At 59.8% G+C, this 10,382-nt stretch overlaps 1 pseudogene across 1 annotated transcript; it reads left to right on the forward strand.

Annotated features, from left to right (window-relative positions):
- Positions 1–1,957: 1,957 nt before the first annotated feature.
- LOC309606780 (thimet oligopeptidase-like) lies at positions 1,958–8,808 on the forward strand (annotated as a pseudogene). The gene is made up of 8 exons: positions 1,958–1,983; positions 5,321–5,526; positions 5,727–6,102; positions 6,182–6,377; positions 7,372–7,429; positions 7,536–7,664; positions 8,301–8,439; positions 8,653–8,808. The product of its transcript is annotated as a thimet oligopeptidase-like (transcript).
- The last annotated feature ends 1,574 nt before the right edge of the window (positions 8,809–10,382 follow it).

Consider the following 10,382-nt stretch of genomic DNA (forward strand, 5'->3'; position numbering starts at 1 on the left):
TCTCCTCTGGGCTGTGACATTTCTCAGACGTCGCTGGGTTTTGATACCTTGAAAGTTTTGAGGACTGGTCAGGTGTTTTGTCCCTCAATTTGTTTGTCTGTTTGTTTTCTGGTGTTTTCTTATGGTTGGTCTGGAGTTACGGGGTTTGGGGCGGAAGACCCAGACAGAGATAAAAATGCCATTCTCCTCAGGTCACATCAAGGATACACACCATCAACGGGACTTATGACAAACGATTTTACCCTTGATCACCTGGCCAGTATCGTCTTTTTTTTCTTGCTGCGTTGGGTCTTCGTTGCGTGTGGGCTTCAGTAGTTCTGGCTCCCAGGATCTAGAGTGCAGGCTCAGTAGTTGTGGCCCACGGGCTTACTTGATCTGCGGCACCTGGGATCTTCCCGGACCAGGGCTTGAACCTGTGTCCCCTGCATTGGCAGGCGGATTCTTTTCTTTTCTTTTTTTCTTTTGCAACCAAAACTTTAATCCCAAGGATTCTCACAAAACATATTACAAATGACAGCATGAAAAAAAAAATTGCACAGTAACTCAAAGTTCAGCTCTATAATATACTCTTAATCTGGCAGGACATTGGTATCTTGATAATCTCAAATTTCCAAAAAATATTACAAAGAGCTATGTATTCATGTACAGCAATCACAGAGGGGATGTATGACCTAACTCAAAGGTAAACTAACTTCCTTGAAACTTCTTAGATTTTAAACTCCCTGGACAACCTCTTGTCCGGTGTGAAGACTAGTGGAATTTTTAAACCTCTAATCTAGGGTAAGGGTGCGGCTTTCATTTTTACCTGCTGGCTTGGGTTCACAGCACCTTTTAAAGACTGCTTGCTTAACTACAGCTGCATACCATATCCCAGCTACAGAAAGTCTTTTCAATGTTTGCCAGTGTTGTTTCCATAATAGTAAACATCACACTTTAGGTGGGCAGGAGTTAGAGTTTTATTATCAGTCTAGGCAAGACCAAAAATTCAAAGCAAGTTCAATTTTGCTTAAGGGAACATTGTAAGGTAACAATTCTTCATATTACATGCCTCACAGGACCCATTTCAAACCATAGAGAATGACACCTTTATGTGTCACTCTCCCAAGAGACAAACAAATGTGAACAACTAAAACATTTAAAAAGTGCACCAAGCTTCGGAAGTCTCAAACAAAACTTGAATTTTCTGTACATACTCCTGCCAAATGAAGTTATTGCCTGTACACCACTCCTCTTGCAAAGTGGTCTTCTATTTCCTTTCATCTGACCTAGATCGGCTAGGAGACCTAGAGAAAGATCAGGACGGCTTGTGATTTCTCTCTTGGGACAGGGATCTCTCTCTTCTCCTATATCTAGAAAGGGACCTGCTCTGGCTGACGGAGAAGGCTCTCCATCTTGGAGATGTGTGGGAGGTGGAGGACTCCTCCTCCCATAATCATCTCGAGGGCGACGACCCCAAGAAGGAGGCAGTCACGATTTCGACTTCTCTTTTCCCATTCGACAGGTCCACTCTTACTCGGCAGCCACATAGTGTTCTCCCATCTAGTTCTCGGACAGCATCGGCTGCATCTCGGGGATCTTCACATTCAACGAGAGCGAAGCCGGGAGGGTTTTTAGCAACCCACACACTTCAGAGTGGTCCATAATAGCCTAAAGCTCGTTCCAATTCAGCCTTGTTACCACTGTTTCCAAGATTCCCTACATAAACTTTACAGTCCAACGGACAGGAATCACGTTGCAAGACTCTCGTGGCTCCTGGGTTTCACGGGCCACAGGGTGGTCCCGGGCCTCTAGAATCTGGTAGCTGAATCTGCTCGCACAAGCTGTCCTGTGGGGATGCGTTTCCCCCTATGTGTCCAGCCCGGGGCCCTGCTGTCTTGGCCCGGCCTCCCGGGTGAGAGGGTGAACCCCAGCTCCCTGGAGCAGACACTCAGAGCCCTGGTGACCGGACTCACGGCTGATGGGGCTGGAGCGGTGGCTGGATGCGTGTGGCCAGCCTGGTGGTGTTTGGCCCCGTCTGCAGTTCCAGCTCCAGCTGAGAAAGAGCCTCCCTGTGTTACTTTCTCCTGGTTGTGTAAGGATCCCCGGTGTCATTTGACAGAAATGTAGACGGTGTGTTCTTTCTCTCTTTTCTCCCTGCTTCCTCTCCTCCCTCTCTGCCTCCCTCTCTCCCTGTACCTCTTTCCCTGTTCCGCTCTCCCTCTACCTCTTTCCCACTCCCCCTCTCTCTCCCTCTCTGTCTCTTCCTCTATCCCTCCCTCTCTCCCTCTCCCTCCCTCTCCCTCTTTCCTCTCCCTCTCTCCCTCTCCCTCTCTCCCTCTTCCCTCTCTCCCTCTTCCCTCTGCCTATTTCCTCTGCCTCTTTCCTCTCCCTCTTCCCTCTCCTCTTTCCCTCTCCTTCTCTCCCTCCCCTCTCCCTCTGGGAGGGAGTGAGGGAGATGGAGAGATGGAGGGAGCGGGAGAGTTAGACGGAGAGTGAGAGGGAGAGGGAGAAGAGGGAGGAAAGGGAGGGAGGAAACGTCTCTCCCTCCCTCCCTCCCTCTCCTCCCTTTCCCTCTCCCTCCTTCTCTCCGTCTCCCTCACTCCCTCTCAGAGAGGGAGAGACGGAGGGAGAGGCAAAGACAAGAGAGAGGGGGAGAGGGAGAGAGGGAGGGGGAGAGAGAGGGGGGAGAGAGGGAGAGCTCTCTTCCTCCCTTCCTCTCCCTCTCTCCTCCTTCTCTCCCTCTCTCCCTCACCCTCTCTCCCTCTACCTCCCTCCATCACTTTCCCTCCTTCTCCCTCTCCCTCTCTCCCTCCCAGAGAGGGAGAGACAGAGGGAGAGGGAGAGGGGGGAGACAGGGACACAGAGAGGGAGGGAGGGAGGGAGGGAGGGAGACAGAGAGGGAAGCAGGCACCCTCTCGCCTTCTCCCTCTCCCTACCTCCTTCTCCGACTCCCCCTCTCCTCTCCCTCTGTCTCTCCCTCTCCCTCCCTCCCTCTAGGAGAGGGAGAGGGAGAGGAAGGGAGGGAGAGGGAGAGAGGGAGGGGGAGGGAGACGGAGAGGGAGAGACGTGTCGCCCTCCTTCCCTCTCCCTCCCTCGCCCTTTCCCTTCCTCTCTCCCTCTCCCTCCCTCTGTCTCACCCTCTCCCTCCCTCTGTCTCTCCCTCTCCCTCACTCCCTCCCAGAGAGGGAGAGATGGAGGGAGAGGGAGAGACGAGGGAGAGGGGGAGAGGGAGAGAGGGAGGGGGGAGAGAGGGAGGGGGGAGAGAGGGAGAGAAGGAGGAGAAAGGGAAAGGGAGGAATAGACCTCTCTCTCTCTCCCTCTCTCCGTCTCTCCCTCTCTCTCCCTCTCCCTCTCCCTTGTCTCTGCCTCTTCGTCTCTCTGTCTCTGGGAGGGAGTGAGGGAGATGGAGAGACGGAGGGAGAGGGAGGAGAGGGAGCGAGGAAGAGGGAGAGAGGGAGGGAGGGAGGGAGAGAGGGAGGGAGAGAGGGATAGAGGGAGGGAGGGAAAGATGTCTTTGTCTTTCCCTCCCTCCCTCTATCCCTCTCTCCCTCTCCCCCCTCCCTCTCCTGCTCCCTGTCCCTCTCCCTCCCTCTATCCCTCTCTCCCTCTCCCCCCTCCCTCTCCTGCTCCCTGTCCCTCTCCCTCCACCTCCTTCCCTCTCTGGAGAGGGGAGGAGGTGGAGGGAGAGGGAGCACGAGAGGGAGAGAGGGAGAGGGAAAGAGGTATAGGAAGAGCGGAACAGGAAAACAGGGACAGGGAAAGGGGGACAGGGAGAGAGGGAGAGGGAAAGAGGGAGAGGGAGAGCAGAGCAGGGAAACAGGGACAGGGAAAGAGGGAGGCAGAGAGGGAGATGGAAACGGGGAAAGGGAGGGGGGACGGATAGAGGGAGAGGGAGAGAGGGACAGGGAAAGAGAGACAGGGATGGAGGGAGGGAGAGAGGGACAGGACAGGGCAAGAGGGACAGGGAGAGAGGGAGGGAGAGAGGGAGGGAGAGAGGCAGAGGGAGAGATGGAGGGAGAGTGAGAGGCAGGGAGGTAGAGGGAGGGAGGGAGGGAGGGAGACAGAGACGAAGACAGAGAGGGAGACAGGGAGAAGGGCTGATGGGGGCTCCCTCCCCCTCCCATCCTCTGCCCACTGCTTTCTCTTTTTTCTGCTTCAACAAACACCAGGCGCCTTTCAGATCAGCCCTGAAGTCAACGTTGATGCTTGGGATGGCCTGACCTCCCCGCTACCTTCCAGCCCAGGACCACAGCTGGGAGATGAAGTCTGCGGGGCCCTGGGGGGGGGCGGCGGCGGCGGAGGTGGTGGAGGCAGGCACCTCCTCTGACGCCCAATCTCTCCTCCTTTACGAGGCAGCCGCCAGCTCCCCTCCCTGACTCCCCAAGATTTGGGGCCATTTTAATATGTGTCGATAATGCCATGAGCTACTATTTAACTTTTCCACGAGGACCCATCTCCCGAAATGCAGTGGTTTTCAGGCTTGGCTGCACTAGAGAACCCCCAGGGAAAGGAGAGACGTCTGTACCTCCCTCTCTCTCCCTCTCCCTCCGTATCTCCTTCTGGCTCTCTCCCTCTCCTTCTGGGGTGATGCCCGATGAGCTCAGATTCGCAGATGTTCCCCCCATCCCCTCTCTGTGCCTTGCGTGGGGCCTGGGCCTTCTCACTGTGGCCCGGGAACAGCCTCGACATTCAGACATCGGTTCCTGCAAGGACACTTGCGTTTGGTCCATACCGCATGTGGCTGCAGTCTGTGCTTCTCCCGTTTAGCATCTTCAGTAGATGGGGGCTGTGCATGAGCCCTTCATCTTCCCCGCAGACACCACTGGTGCTTGCTCGGCCTCGCGGGTGATGTCCACGGGGGACAGACCTGTGTCCCCACCTTCGTGGGCTGCAGACAGGCCACATTGGTCCTGTGGTGACTGGGGGCTCCCAGGAGAACCCCACCGCAGACCCAGAGAGGTGGCCCCAGAGAAGGTGGCGTACGCCTGGGGCCAGGCCTCACCAGCCAACCACGGGCCACCTGCAGCAACAGGTCTCTCGCCGTCCAGGGGCTGGGTGTTCGGGCGCCGTGGGGATGAGCTGCTGTCTGCACGGCAGCCAAGTTTGTATTGTTGAGCCCGGGGAGGCCCCTGGGTGGCTCCTGGAGAGCCTGGTCACATTTCTTCCTGCCCTTGGCCTTAGAGCTCATCATGGTTCATGCCGTTTCTGGTTCCAAAAGGACCTGTGTTCATAAAGACCACATGTTAGGACAGCACCAAAGTGTCTAGAAATCCAGGCCAGGAGGAGGAGGGAGGGGGTTTGGCTGTGCCCGCCAGTGGCCTGAGAGCCCTCCCACCCACAGAGACCTGGCCCGGGGCCTGTGGGGAGGGCGTGGCCCACGGTCCCCAGCGCTGGCTGTCTCTGGGTTCCAGGAGAACTGCGCGATCCTCGGGGAGCTGGTAAGGCTGCAGGCTCAGAAGTCCCGCCTGCTGGGATTCAGCACGCGAGCCGACTCTGTGCTGGAGATGAACATGGCCAAGACCAGCCAGGTGGTGGCCACTTTCCTAGGTAACCCCGCCTCCCCGAGTCCCAGTGGGGACGGGGGTCAGGTGGACCTTGACTGGACGTGGTGCTGCCTGAGACCCCACTGTGTCAGCCCTTGGGGGTCGCCTTCCCCAACCCTTCATTCTGCCTCGAGGGGCGTGGGGTGGGGGGCGGCTGGGCGGCTGCCACAGGGACATAGCTGAGCCTCTCCCCTCCGCCCGCAGATGAGCTGGCCCAGAAGCTGAAGCCCCTCGGGGAGCAGGAGCGGCCGTGATCCTGGAGCTAAAGAAGGCTGAGTGCCAGAGGCGGGGCCTGCACTTTGACGGGCCCATCAACGTCTAGGACCTGCGCTACTACATGAACCAGGGGGAGGAGACGCGCTACCACGTGGACCAGTACCTGCTCAATGAGTCCTTCCCCATGCAGGTGGTCACGCGCGGGCGGCTGGGCATCTCCCAGGAGCTGCTGGGGCTGACCTTCGACCTGGAGGAAGGCGCCAACATGCGTCACGAAGATGAAGATGTGAGGCTCTACACGGTCCGGGACGCGGCCTCGGGCAAGGTCATCCATCAGCAAGTTCTACCTGGACCTCTACCCTCGGTGCATGCGTGGGGGAACCTGTCGGCCGTGGGCCGGGGCTCCTCTGTGGTAGCGGGGCCTCACCCGCGTCCCTCCCCAGGGAAGGGAAGTCCGGGCACATGGCCTGCTTTGGCCTGCAGCCGGGCTGCCTGCAGCAGGACGGGAGGCGCCAGATTGCCATCGCGGCCATGGTGGCCAACTTCACCAAGCCTACGCCCAACCCGCCCTCCCTGTTGCAGCATGATGAGCTGGAGACCTACTTCCATGAGTTCTGGCAAGCGATGCACCAGCTCCGCTCCCAGGAGGGTGCGGGCGAGGGGCTGAAGGCAGGGGGCGGGGAGGGCCCGGGCTCTCCCGTGGTCCTCAGGCAGGCCCTCGCCACGGGATTCTTCCGCTGATGTCACCCCGCACGAGGAGACGCTCTCGGTGTCAGTTTCCATCATCAAACCCCACGCACTGGGCGCGTAAACGACGGAAGTGGATGTCCTCGAGACTCTGGAGGCTGGAAGTCCCAGATCAAGGAGTCAGGACTGGTTCCCTGCATGTTAAATACAGGTATTCAAGAGTTGCCTTTAAAAAAGACAAAATAGAAGAAAGGAACGTTGCATGCAAGGCTGGTGACAGGCAGTGATGAGAACCAGAGGTTAGGCTCTGGGGCCGGGAGCACCACGCCCTGTGAGGTCCTGGGGCTGCTGCAAGTCTCGGTGGAGGCTCAGCAAGTCCCAGTGACTTCCCAATGGGGGGGTCCCCAGCTGAGCGTCTGGGCCCAGGACCCAGTGCTCGTTCAGTCTTCCTGCAGTCAGCCCTTCGTCCTGAGAGCGATGCTCTCACAGACTGCAACCGGAGCGCGTGGGGACACTTTACTGAGCTGTGCAGCCGTCACTACTGCCCTGTTCTGGAACATTTCCCTCACCCCAAAAAGGTCCCTCACGCCCTTAGTTATCATTCCCTCCCCTCCCCTGTCCCTGACAACCAGGAACCCACTCTGACTCTGTGGATCTACCTGTTCTGGACGTTTCCCCTCAGTGGGGTCACACCCTGTGTGTCCTTCTGTGTCTGACTTCTCTCGCTGAGCATCGTGTTCTCAGGGTGCATCCACGTGGCAGCGAGTGGCAGGGCTTCACAGCTTTGCGTGGCTGCGGGCCGGAAAAAAGACAAACGAAAAGAAGGGCACGTTGCCTGCGACTCTGGTGACAGCCGGGGATGAGAACCAGAGGGTAGGCTCTGGGGCCGGGAGCGCCGCGCCCTGTGAAGCCCTGGCGCTGCTGCCAGTCTCGGCGGGGCACGGGCAGCGCCGTCCCCCAGGAGCTGCTGGACAAGCTCATCAAGTCCCGGCTGGCCAACCCCCGTGCGGCCGGGCCGAGGGAAAGGAAAGGGGCTCCCGGACCGCCCGGCTGGAAAGCGCGGCCTGGACACAGTGCCAGCACCCCCGTCTCCTTCCTCCCGCCCTCCAGGCCTCTTCAACCTGCGCCAGATCGTCCTGGCCAAGGTGGACCAGGCCCTGCACATGCAGACGCCCTCGGACCCGGCCTAGGACAATGCCCGCCTCTGCCAGGAGATCCTCAGGGTCCCAGCCACGCCAGGTAGCCAAGCACACGCCGGGCCCACCTTAGCGGTCGGTTGGCGGCTACTGCCCAGTTCAAGAGGATCCTCTGGTGGTGTGTGAAGGGGGACCGACTGACGGGCTCTGGTCGAGGCTCGCTGACCTCTGGCCTCTTCCTGCCTGGGTTCCTGGGCTGGTCCCTCCAGCTGTGGCGCGCGGAGTCCGAGGGTGGGCTGGGCCTATCTGCACGTGCTTTCCGGAGAGCCTGGAAGAGGCAGGAGAGGGCTTCATACCCCGGACGGAACGCGTCGACGAGGTTTGCCCGTGCGTGTCGGTGCGGAGACGCAGTTCACTCCCTCGTGAGCGCTTTAACCCGCGCTCTCCCCGTGCTGGAGGGCGAGCCCTGACTCATCCCTCGGAGCCTCGGGCAGCTGTCCCTGTAAGAGGCTTAGGGGTGAACCCTCGTGAGCTTCAGCAGAAAGTCGGCAAAGATTGAATTGTGTCCCTCCACTGAGTTGCCAGCAAGGTCCCCGTTTTCTAGAAGTGTTGGGCCAATACTCCCTCTAGTGGCAGGGGACTCAGACAGGGCTGCTTTGAGGCCCCAAGCTCTGGGCTCTGGGGAAGGGGCACGGAGAGGCCAGGGGGCCGGGCAGGAGCCTCTCCGCGTGTGTCCCAGGGACCCACCTGCCTGCGACTTTCGGCCACCTGGCAGGAAGCTACGACGCCCAGTCCTATGGCTACCTGTGCAGCGAGGTGTACTCCGCGGACACGGTCCACACACTCGTTTCAAGCAGGAGGGCGTCCTGAGTGGCAAGGTGAGAGGCCGGCCTGCCGTGCAGACCAACACGGAGGTCCTTGGCCTGGGCCTAGATGCTTGTGCCGCCCGCCTGGGCCTGCCAGGCTCTGAGGGCCCTGCCCAGAACCCCCTGCTCCCCTGCCCTTTGTTGAGTCACAGCAGAGGTGGCCACACCCACACCCTCCGTGAAGGGGGTGCTCCACCCTCCTGCAGCCCCGCCCCCTCTCCTCAGGTTGCCATGGACTACAGAAGCTGCATTCTGAGGCCAGGGGGCTCCGAGGATGCCAAGGGCATGGTGAAGCTCTTCCTGGGTTGTGACCCCATGCAGGACGCCTTCCTCCTGAGCAAAGGGCTGCAGGTTGAGGGCTGCAAGCCGCCGGCCTGCTGACGGCACGGGGTTTTGCCCCCCCCGGGCGGGCCGGGTGCCTTAGCGCCCCGTCGGGGCGGGGGAGGGGCCGTGTGTCCTCCCAGCCCCCGAGTCCCCGGCGGCCGGCCTAGGCCAAAAGTCTCCACCTGGAAGTGTCTGGAAAGCCTGGCATCAAGGCTCCCCCTTGTTGCACTAATGCAATCCCTTCCTGGGGAGCTTTCCTGGTAACAAAACGGTTCTTTGAAAACGCAGCCATTAATAAAAAAGACTCTACTCCTGGTCTCTGCCTGCCATCCCTTCCACCACAGGAGTGGCATGGGGGCCGTCACACTGGGGGGAGTTCTGACCTTGGTCGGGGATCAGCCCTGGGGCCGTGGTGACGCGTCTGGGTCACTGGGAGACGGCTGAGCTGTGGGGTGAGTTCAGACGGGGATGGTGCCCCGCACCCCGACCGGGCAGGCTCTCCAGTGAGGGGGTGTCAGTTTCCTGCCGGCCTCTCGCCCGTCACTGTTTGGCATCTCGGGGGCTGTGACTGGCTGGAGCTGGTTCTGGCGGTGGGCACAGCTGCGGGAAGCCCGGCTGTGGCTGTCCCTGTCCCCGTGTCCTGTCCTCCTGCTCACGGCCGGCCGGCTGGCTCCCTCTGGTCATCGGCAGCTGCTGAAGTCTGGACCACAGCAAGGGGCCGCCTTCCTGGGTCCTAGCAATTCTTCCCAAAGGCCTTAGGGATGTGTTTTGGTGGCAGTAGGAATTCAGAGAGGGTGCTGCACCACTGGAGCGGTAGGGTGGCTCTGGACCGTCCCGTGTGTCCTTCCCTGGCCTTTGAGCTCCTTGGGAGCCCTGCCTCCACAAAGGACGCCAGGCAGCGGAACGAGGGCGCGGGCGGCGCCCCGACCTTCTCCCCGTGGCCCAGGCGGGCAGGCCGTGCCACGCTCTGTCCTCCCTTCAGCCTGCCCGCCCGTTCTGTTGTTATTTTACCGAAGAGGACACAGACATTCAGAGAGGCTAGGGTCCGTGCCTGAGGTCTCATATCCAGTAAGTGTCAGAGCCGGGGTTTGAACCCAGACAGCCTGTCCCGGAGACCGCGCCCTAACCTCTACACAAACCACCTCCTGGTTCCCTTTATTAGCACAAGACTCATTTCCCTGACAAGCCCAGGCCCCATAAAGGCAACCCTGCCTCCCCCACGTGACCAGCCCTTGCCAACTACTCACCCCAGTGGCAGAGGGACGAGCCACACAGGGGACCCGCCCACCTTGGCCATGGGGACACAGACACCCACTCACACCCAGAAGGACCTCCTCTTTACCTTAGGCCACACGCCCATGCCGAAGGAGCTGCTGTCTGCCAGCTGGTGCAGGTACAGTTCTGTCCTGGAAACAGAGAAGGGACCAGAAGTAAGGGAGGACCCACCCACACCAGTGGCCTGGCAGGGCAGGTGGGCATCATGGCACGGGGCTCCACAGAGTGCCCCAGGTGGCCCCGGGGTCTGCCTCAGGCCCTGGCCCTGCCTCCCGAATATTCCTCACTTGCTGCCCTCAATGGGCCCTTCTTAAGTGAAGGCCTTCCAGAAGCTTCCTTACTCCTCAGTTACCCTG

Source organism: Balaenoptera borealis (assembly GCF_965194805.1).
Source record: "Balaenoptera borealis genome assembly, chromosome: 1".
Taxonomy (NCBI): Eukaryota; Metazoa; Chordata; class Mammalia; order Artiodactyla; family Balaenopteridae; genus Balaenoptera; species Balaenoptera borealis.